Genomic DNA, 11,039 nt, shown 5'->3' with positions numbered 1-11,039 from the left:
AGATCCACTCGAGCATACCCGCATGGCCTCGATGAACCCGGCGGCCAACATCTTCTCGATCGCTTTCTTGACTTCTTCCAGAATTTCGGCCCTCATCTGACGTGCTCGTTGTTGGAACGGCCGAAATCCTTTCTTAAGGGGGAGCCGATGTTCAATGATGCTCCTGTCCAACCCAGGCATCTCCGTGTAATCCCATGCAAAGCAATCTGGGTATTCCTTTAACAGAGCTATCATCTGATTCCTGAGCTGTGGATCTAACTTCTTGCTGATAAAAGTTGGTCGCGGCTTATCCCCAGGACCGATGTCGACTTCCTCTAGCTCATCAGCCGATGTAAACCCATACCCTAGCTTTCCGTCACCTGTGAGGTCGACGCCACATACTGGGAGAGCAGGTGGTACGGATAATACGGGCCGATCGCTAGAATCGGCCTTCATCTTGATCATCACCAGGATCTTTTGGCAGTGTCGGGGCCGATCGCGTGGAACAGCTTCCCCCTTATCTTCGCTATGAGAGCAGCTGCCCTCGTCTCTACCCTTACCAGGGCGGTGCCCAAGTTCTACCATGTTGATGTTGAACGAGTATCTTGGCTGGCACCTCCCAGGGTACATGTCTTCCACCATGTCAACGGCGTATGCCGGTGAATTCGGCACCTCTGGCGCTGCCGATGCGAATGGCAACGGTGGACGGGACTGGGGTGGCACCTCCCCTTGGTAGGTCCTGAGAGCTGGTCCGAACAGAGAGTACTGACGCCTCATGATTTCCTGGATCATCCGAAAGGCGACACGCTCCAAAGTATTCACCAGGCTCTCAGAATGGCGATGCAGCGAGTGAGTCACCATGCAGCTAATCTCCTGGCGCAGGGACCTGGTGCGTTCTTCTGACGGGACGGACAGGTCCACTCCATCGAGCGCGCCTTCAGGTGAAAACCCTTTCCACCTGATGCCATGCGAACGGGTTCGGTGAAAGGAGCCGATGAGATCGGCCTCGAGGATAGCTTTGACCTCGTCATACTTCTTCTTGAGCTCGTCGGTCAGATCCTCGTACGTGACTGGGGTGCCGTCCGCCATCTCAGATGTAGATGGCGATGTGGTTGATGTAGAAGTTTGTCCCACCGGGCGTGCCAGAATGTGTTGCGGTCCGAAACCCACCGGCGAGCAACGACGGGCAACACGAGAGAGCCGGGAACAACTTAGGGCTGCGGCTGGCCCCGGTCCCTCCGAGCGACGGCCCGCAAAGAACTCCGGCACGCACGTCCGATGCTGGTGCAAGGGCGTGCCACCTGACCTATACCTGGTCGGGAAGGTGATGAAGATGCCTCGCTTAGTTTCTCGCATGGCATACACGTAAACATTAAATACGAGCCTCGATCGGCTCTCAGGTTGTCCTGTGAATCGGCTCAAGGAGCCGACCACCCATGATTCGTACGAGGTGCACGAATATATGGTGGTCCTGCTTGATCAAGATAAAGCTAAAACGATCTACGACGATTTGGGGTTTTCACCGCATAATCGGATCATCCTACTCACGATTGGGCCTCGCGGCCACGTACGGTGATCATAAGCCGATCCTAGACAAGGCCTAAAAACCAACACGAGGTTGATCCTCGGAACATCCTGTCTGGGACTAGCGAACGACACCCTACGCGCCGCTGGATCCTCCAACCCTTTGTAAGGCCTAACTATTGCAGATATTAAACTAATCCTTGAAGAACAAGGAGCAACCGTAACGGATCGGATCTACTAAATAATGATCAAGCGGGGTGCCGCCCCTACACCTAAGATAGGTGTAAGGGCGGCTAGATGTGTAAGGGTTGCACTACGACAGCATATGATACGAAGAACAATGCTAACCCTAACACATCTAAGATATCTACGTTGCTCGCCATCAAAAAGGCTTCAGTACGAGCAACGCATGAACAACAAGGAAGCTTATGCTGCCTAGATCGCAAGATGCGATCTAGGCAGCATGATGCTTACCGGTAGAAACCCTCGAGACGAAGGAGTTGGCGATGCGCCGAGATTGATTTGGGGTGAACGTTGGTTGTTGTTTATTTCATAAACCCTAGATACATATTTATAGTCCAGAGGACTTTCTAACGTGGGAATAATCCCAATCGTGCACGAGGCAAACTCTAACTAACCGACACGTAATCTACTACGTTACAGATACACGGGCCAACTAGCCCAAACTTTGCACATAAAGGCCGATTCACGTATTTCTTTCATGTATATTCTTCAAGTCTATCTTGATCGCGGCCCACCTCTGACTCGGTCAAATTCTGGTGATAACAGGTTCTGAGGTGGGAGAGGCCCTAGACGCTCGAACACTGAAACTTCACTTGCACCCTTCTTCTGCTGTCTACATTCCGGGCAGTTGTCGATTGTAGGCAATCAGCTCATTCCTGAGTCCCAGCAGTGCTTAAAGAAAGGACAATCCCAGTGCCTGTACATGTCTTCCTGCTCACTTGACCTCCCTTTAGCGCGGTGCTCATATCCTTCGTCATCTCTATCATGTCGACGATATTTCCTGTTGTCTGCATCAGATCGACGATATCTTTCGTCATCTACGTCGTACCGCTAGCGTCGGTCGTACTGACACTCATATTTGTTAAGGAGATGCGCGGAGAGTGGTCGTTGGTACCGCACATTTCTCACTTGTTCCTCGGTGAGATACCGTCTATCATCGTATCGGGGCCGGTCGCGTGGATCGGCCTCCTTCTTATCCTTGCCACGGGAGTGACCGCTTTCTTCTTTATCCTTGCCATGGCGGTCTACAAACCCTGCCATGTTAACATCGAATGAGAAACCTGGCTCGCACCTCGTGGAGTGGTTGAGTTCCACCATGTTGATGCCAGGAAATGGGTGCGTGTCCACTTTCATGGCAAACTGACCGAGGATCAGACGGCCTTGTTCTATCGCCATTTGTATCTGTCGACGCAACTCTTTGCAGTCGTTGGTGATATGGGTGTATGAGTGATGCCACTTGCAGTATGGTCTCCCGTTCATTTCTTGCGCCGTAGGGATTTTATGGCCTTCGGGTAACTTCAGCTGTTTTTCCTTAAGCAGTAAATCGAATATCTGCTCAGCTTTGCTTATATCAAAGTCAAACCCTTTTGTAGGCCCTTGTTATTTCACCCATTTGCAGGACACGGGAGCTGCCCCCCCGAGCCCATTCAGCCACGGCTACTTCCTGGTCTTCTGCAAAGTCCTCAACTTCTTCTGTCTCGACCAGGCCTATCGGGCGTTTGAATTTGTCTTGGTACAATTCTGGGTGGCGTTGCTCATACAATGTTAATTTCTGTACCATGTGCGCCAGTGAATTGTATTCCACTTGGAAAGCCGGATCCTTGATCGGCGGCTGCGAGGCCCAATGCTGCCGGATCGATCGCTTCTTTCTCAGATAAACGAGCCGAATAACATCGGTTCTTGACAGTCCTGAAACGCTGAATGTATTCCGACACCGTCTCTCCCCGCTTCTGCCGCACCTGCGCCAGATCGACAATGCCAGCCTCGGTAGCTTCTGAGTGATACTGAACTCCAGTTGCTTCCATGTCCGGACTGAATCTGGTGGCAACGAGGTGTACCACCCAAAAGCTGGTCCTGTGAGAGATTGCGCAAAAAACCTCACACGTAACGGGTCTGATGCTGAAATCATGCCCAACTGTGCCAAATATCGGCTTACATGCTCAATTGAGCTAGCCCCTTCTGATCCATTGAACTTCGAGAACTCAGGGAGCCGATACTTGGGTGGCAGCGGGATCAAATCATACTCATTGGGGTACGGCTTGGAATAGCCGACTGTCCTCCTCTTTAGCAGGATACTGAACTGGTCTCTCAAGATCGTACTGATTTGTTCCATGGTATGAGCTGCAGGGGTTGAGCTTTCATGACTCGTTCCGGTGGCATATTTAGCTAGCCACGCCTGTTTATCGGCATCTGCTCCAGACATCCCTCCTGCTGCAATCTGGTTCGTGCGCGCCCAATTATTGTAGTCCGGCACGTATGTGCACACGTATCCATGTGGGATCTCTTTAGGCGGCTCATACAGGAATTGGCAATCGCTAGGATCGCCTCCAACCTTGTAGACGACGTATGCCGGTGAACCCTGTTGCTCAGGAGCTGCAAGCGTGAATGGCAGTTGCGGTCTGGTGTGGAACGGTATCTCTCCCTGGTGAGTTCGTAGGGCAGGCCCTGACGGAGAGTACTGATGCTTCATGATTTCCTGAACCACGCGAACCGCAATACGCTCCAAAGTGTTCACCAGGCTCTCAGAATGACGGTGTAGAGAATGAGCCACCATGTAGTTAACTTCCTGGCGCAGAGGTCTGGTGCGTTCCTCCGAAGGGAGAGACAGATCTACTCCATCGAGAATGCCTTCGGGTGAGAATCCTTTAAACCTAATGCCATGTGTACGGGTCCTCTCGAAAGAGCCGATGAGATCGGCTTCGAAGAGAGCTTTAAGCTCATCATATTTCTTCTTGTGATCTTCGAGCGGATCTTCGTACTTGATCGGTTCGTCCGACATCTCAGCTGCGGGTGTTGATGTAGTTGTCGTAGAATGTCCCACCGGGCGTGCCGAATGTGTTGCTCGCTAAACCCACCGGCGAGCAGCGACGAGCAACACGGAGAGCCGGGAGGCTCCCAGGACTGCTGGTGGGCCCTGGTCCCTCGGGCGACGGCCCGCAATGCTCCGGCACGTGTCCTGGATAAATGCAAGGGCGTGCCACCTGACCTATACCTGGTCAGGAAGGTGTTGGATTTCTTCGATTAGTTTCCTGCATGGCAGACACGTAAACATTAAATGAGCCTCGATCGGCTCTCGGGTTACCTCGTGAATCGGCTCAAAGAGCCGATTAACCCATGGTTCATGTTGGATCTACGATAACATGGGGATCTCGCTTTATCAATACCAAGTTAAATCGATCTACGACAGTTTAGGGCTTTCACCGCATAACCGGAACGTCCTACACGTAGTTGAGCCCGGCGATACGAAAGATAACAGAAAACTAGTCCTAGAGGAGGCCTAAAAACCAACATGGAGTCGATTCCCGAACATCCCCTCTTGGATCGGCAAACCATACCTTACGCACTCATCTGGATCATTCAACTCGTTTGCAAGGCCTAACTATGCAGATATCAAACTAAACCTTGAATAACAAGGAACAACCGTAACAGATCAGATCTACTAAATAAAGATGAAGCAAGATGCTGCCCTTACACCCAAGATAGGTGTAAAGGCAGCTAGATGTTGAGGGGCAGCATAACTAAGCAAACATAGCAGAAAAGCATCGATGTAAGCCCCAAAACATCTATGATAAACGGTATTTCTTGCCATCAACAAGGCTTCAGTACGAGCAATACCAGGCAACGAATAAACCGATACTGCCTAGATCGCAAGATGCGATCTAGGCAGCATGATGCTTACCCGGAAGAAACCCTCGAAACAAGGGGTGGCGATGCGCCTAGATTGTGTTTGTTGTGAACGTGATCGTCCTCTTTTCTCAATAACCCTAGGTACATATTTAGTCCGTGGACTTTCTATCTTTGGAATAAACCTAGTCGCATAACCAAACTCGTATGCGACTAGGTTTATTCCAAAGATAGAAAGTCCACGGACTATAAATATGTACCTAGGGTTATTGCGAAAAGAGGACGATCAAGTTCACAACAAACACAATCTAGGCGCATCGCCACCCCTTGTTTCGAGGGTTTCTTCCGGGTAAGCATCATGCTGCCTAGATCGCATCTTGCGATCTAGGCAGTATCGGTTTATTCGTTGCCTGGTATTGCTCGTATCAAGCCTTGTTGATGGCGAGCAATACCGTTTATCATAGATGTTTTGGGGCTTACATCGATGCTTTTCTGCTATGTTTGCTTAGTTATGCTGCCCCTCAACATCTAGCTGCCTTTACACCTATCTTGGGTGTAAGGGCAGCATCTTGCTTCATCTTTATTTAGTAGATCTGATCTGTTACGGTTGTTCCTTGTTATTCAAGGTTTAGTTTGATATCTGCATAGTTAGGCCTTGCAAACGGGTTGAATGATCCAGTAGTGCGTAAGGTATGGTTTGCCGATCCAAGAGGGGATGTTCCGGGAATCGACTCCATGTTGGTTTTTAGGCCTCCTCTAGGACTAGTTTTCTGTTATCTTTCGTATCCGCTGAGCTCAACTACGTGTAGGACGTTCCGATTATGCGTGAAAGCCCTAAACCGTCATAGATCGATTTAACTTGGTATTGATAAAGCAGGATCCCCATGTTATCGTAGATCCAACATGAACCATGGGTTAATCGGCTCTTTGAGCCGATTCACAGGGTAACCTGAGAGCCGATCGAGGCTCATTTAATGTTTACGTGTCTGCCATGCAGGAAACTAATCGAAGCAATCCAACACCTTCCTGACCAGGTATAGGTCAGGTGGCACGCCCTTGCATTTAGCCAGGACACGTGCCGGAGCATTGCGGGCCGTCGCCCGAGGGACCAGGGCCCACCAACAGTCCTGGGAGCCTCCCGGCTCTCCGTGTTGCTCGTCGCTGCTCGCCGGTGGGTTTTGGCAGGCAACACATTCTGGCACGCCCGGTGGGACCAAATCTGGAGGATAAAATCACCAGATTTTGGCTGCCACCGGGCGTGCCAGATTGTGTTATCACCAGATTTTGGCCAAATCAGAAGATGGGCCGTCATTGAGATGGGCTTGGAGGATATACACGTAAAGTGTTTCTGAATCGGCCTCGTGCGAGAATTTGGGCTAGATTGCCCGTGTATCTCGTACATTATGGTAGATTGCATCTTAGTTTAGAATTAAGAGATAGAGTTTGGTTCGTACGCAGCTAGGTTTATTCCAAAGGTAGAAAGTCCACGGACTATAAATATGTACCTAGGGTTATTGAGAAAGGAGGACGATCACGTTCACAACAAACACAATCTAGGCGCATCGCCACCCCTTGTTTCGAGGGTTTCTTCCGGGTAAGCATCATGCTGCCTAGATCGCATCTTGCGATCTAGGTAGTATCGGTTTATTCGTTCCCTGGTATTGCTCGTACTGAAGCCTTGTTGATGGCGAGCAATACCGTTTATCATAGATGTTTTGGGGCTTACATCGATGCTTTTCTGCTATGTTTGCTTAGTTATGCTGCCCCTCAACATCTAGCTGCCTTTACACCTATCTTGGGTGTAAGGGCAGCATCTTGCTTCATCTTTATTTAGTAGATCTGATCTGTTACGGTTGTTCCTTGTTATTCAAGGTTTAGTTTGATATCTGCATAGTTAGACCTTGCAAACGGGTTGAATGATCCAGTAGTGCATAAGGTATGGTTTGCCGATCCAAGAGGGGATGTTAAGGGAATCGACTCCATGTTGGTTTTTAGGCCTCCTGTAGGACTAGTTTTCTGTTATCTTTCGTATCTGCCAGGCTCAACTACGTGTAGGACGTTCTGGTTATGCGGTGAAAGCCCTAAACTGTCGTAGATCGATTTAACTTGGTATTGATAAAGCAGGATCCCCATGTTATCGTAGATCCAACATGAACCATGGGTTAATCGGCTCTTTGAGCCGATTCACAGGGTAACCTGAGAGCCGATCGAGACTCATTTAATGTTTACGTGTCTGATATGCAGGAAACTAATCGAAGCAATCCAACACCTTCCTGACCAGGTATAGGTCAGGTGGCACGCCCTTGCATTTAGCCAGGACAAGTGCCGGAGCATTGCGGGCCATCGCCCGAGGGACCAGGGCCCACCAGCAGTCCTGGGAGCCTCCCGGCTCTCCGTGTTGCTCGTCGCTGCTCGCCGGTGGGTTTTGGCAGGCAAGAAAGAGATCGAGAAAATGTTGAAAATGCTGAGTGGATTTCTAGTATCGTACCTGTAGAGAAAAAGGACGGCCGATGGCGCGTCGCCATAGATTTTCGGGATCTCAATAGAGCCACTCCAAAGGATGAGTACCCAATGGCAGTAGCAGAGACGTTGATCAATGCAGCTGCTGGTCATAAGGTTTTAAGTTTCATGGATGGCAATGCCGGTTACAACCAAATTTTTATGGCTCCAGAAGATATACACAAGACTGCATTCGGAGTACCGGGTTCGGTGGGCTTGTTTGAATATGTAGTCATGACATTTGGACTGAAAATGCCGGCGCAACGTACCAAAGAGCCATGAACTACATCTTTCATGATCTGATCGGCAAGTTGGTGGAGATTTACATTGATGACGTGGTAGTCAAGTCTGTTTCAGTGGAAGGACACTTGGAAGATTTGCGACACGTCCTGGACCGAACTAGAAAGTTCGGACTAAGAATGAATCCAAAGAAGTGTGCTTTCGGTGTAACGGCCGGTCAATTTTTGGGTTTCTTGGTTCATGAACGCGGAATTGAGATCGGCCTGAAAAGTCAGGAGGCAGTGCGTACAATGAAGCCACCTACCACGAAGAAGGAACTCCAGTGTCTCATCGGCAAAATCAACTTCGTCAGAAGGTTCATCTCCAATCTGTCAGGGCGAATCGAGCCGTTCATGGGATTGGTCAAAATTAAATATGATGAGGAGTTTCGCTGGGGGGCAGAGCAACATCAAGCATTTGACGAGATTAAGGAGTATCTAACGAAGCCACCTGTGTTGGTTCCGCCCCAACAAGACAGGCCATTCTACATTTACGTGTCAGTAGCTGACACTTCCATCGCCTCAGTAGTGGTGCAAGTTTATGATGGTCTGGAGAAAGTGGTTTTCTATCTCAGCAGAAGGATGTTGGATGCAGAAACTAGGTACCCTGAGATCGAGAAGTTGTGCCTCTGTTTATTTTTCACCTGCACCAAGCTTCATCACATCTTGCCGTCGGCGGAAATTGTCGTCATATGCAAATCAGATGTCATCAAACATATGCCGTCGGCTCCTCGTGTTGAAAGGCCGACTCGTTAAATGGATGTTTGCATTATCGGAATTTGATATCCGGTATCGACTGCGAAAGCGAGCCAAGGGACAGGCGTTGGCCGATCTTATTGCTGAACGAATCAACACTGATATAGCAGCACTGTCTGTGCGTGCATGGGCCATGTTTTTCGATGGATCGGTTTGCGATGATGGTTGCGGCATCGGCGTTCTACTCGTGTCGCCCCGGGGGGCAACATATTCCTTCTCCATCAGGCTACCTACCCCTTGCACCAACAATGTCGCTAAGTATGAAGCAATATGCAAGGGAATGGAGTTGCTATTGGAAGCCGGGGCAGAAGCAGTGGAACTTTTTGGAGATTCCAAATTGGTGATTTCCCAACTCACGGAGGAATACAAATGTGAGAGCGAGTCGCTCTTCCCGTTATGGATGCAATGCCGTGAGCTGATGGCACAGTTCAGGTACATAAACTTCAATTGGATCCCAAGGTCGCAAAATACCGAGGCAAACGATCTCGCACAGATGGCGTCAGGCTACAAGGACGTAGCAGATGGAGCCGATGTTCGTGCACAGCTTCATGGAGCCAGATGACTGGAGAGCCGATATCTTCAATTACTTGAAAGATTCGGCTCGGGGGGCACCTAAACGGATAAGATACAAAGCCATGAAGTATGTCCTTATTGGGGATGACATGTTCTATAGGACTTTGGAGGGGTTACTTCTCAAATGTTTGGGACCAGCCGAGTCAAATCGGCTCTTACACGAGGTACACGAAGGCGCCTGTGGAACTCACCAATCGGCTCATAAGATGAAATGGTTGATCAGGCGATCGGGGTTTTATTGGCCCACCATACTTGAGGATTGTTTTAAGTACTATAAAGGGTGTCAAGCATGTCATGGAGCGATAAAAACCTCGCCATACCACCTGGTCTATGGACAAGAAGCCATATTGCCCTGGGAAATCACGGCTGGCTCGAGACGGATTCGGTTTCGAATGATTTAACAACTGAAGAATATGCAGCCCTGATGAGTGATAGCGTTGAGGATGTCATGGAACTTAGACTGTGGTCGCTTGAGAAAATTAAGGAGAACAAAGCCAAGGTAGCTCGCGCGTATAATAAGAAGGTGAGACCAAAGGAGTTCCACGTTGGTGATCTGGTATGGGAAGCTGTGTTGCCATTGGGGACTAAGGATAAAATGTATGGTAAATGGTCTCCAAATTGGCACGGGCCGTATAGAGTCGACCAAGTTTTAAAGGGTAATGCATACATGCTCGAGGAGCTAAACGGTGTGAAGTTCCCGTAGGCTGTCAATGGCCGGCATCTCAAGAAATATTTCCCAAGTATGTGGGATGATGGACGAGTGAAATGTGGGGGCCGATGCATGAAATCGGCCGCAAATTTTTTTTGCAAAGTACAGCCGATGCACGGACATCGACTTTAGAATAAAAAGCCGATGCGCAGCCATCGACTCTAGAGGAACAATCAAGTTACAAGCAAGTAACTGAGTTTGGCCTTATTGGCGTTTTATGGTGAAAGACCGATGCGTTGCTATCGGTTCTTGGTGAGTGGACTTACTTTGACAATCGGAAGAATCAAATCGGACAATCGGAGAAATCGAATTGGGAAACATTCTTCATTGATAAGAGGATTTTTTACAAGTAAGAGCCGATTGCTCTCAAAAGGATGATCTACCACCTAAATTACTACTACCAGCCCTATACTAGTAGTCCCTAATCTAGGGGCCGTCGCTGCCCTCGTCGTCGCCGTCGTAGCTGCCGTCGGCGCTGCTGCCGGCGACGTCTTTGTCGCTGCTGTTGAAGCCGCCGGCAGGGGCTTCGTCTTCTTCATCGTCGTCGTCGTCGTCGTCATCCTCCGACCCGACGCGGAAGCGCTTCACCGGCGGGAACTCGTCGGAGGAGGTGTCCTCCTCCGCTTCCTCATCCTCCTCGTCGGAGGAGATGTCCTCGCCCCAGAGAGCGTCGTCGTCGCTCTCCTCCTCCAAATCCCCATCAATGAGGAAGCGGAGGTCATCTTCCCCGTCGGTCAAGGAGTCGTCGTCCTCGGACTCGACGAAGAAGTCCCAGTCCCTCCCGTCCCACCACTCCGGGGCGCGGGCCTCGTACGCCCTTATCGGGTTGTACTCCGGTGTCGGCTCACGGGAGG

Source organism: Lolium rigidum, chromosome 1 (genome assembly GCF_022539505.1).
Source record: "Lolium rigidum isolate FL_2022 chromosome 1, APGP_CSIRO_Lrig_0.1, whole genome shotgun sequence".
Lineage (NCBI taxonomy): Eukaryota > Viridiplantae > Streptophyta > Magnoliopsida > Poales > Poaceae > Lolium > Lolium rigidum.
The sequence above is the reverse complement of the archived record's forward strand: the minus strand, read 5'-3'. Positions refer to the sequence as shown.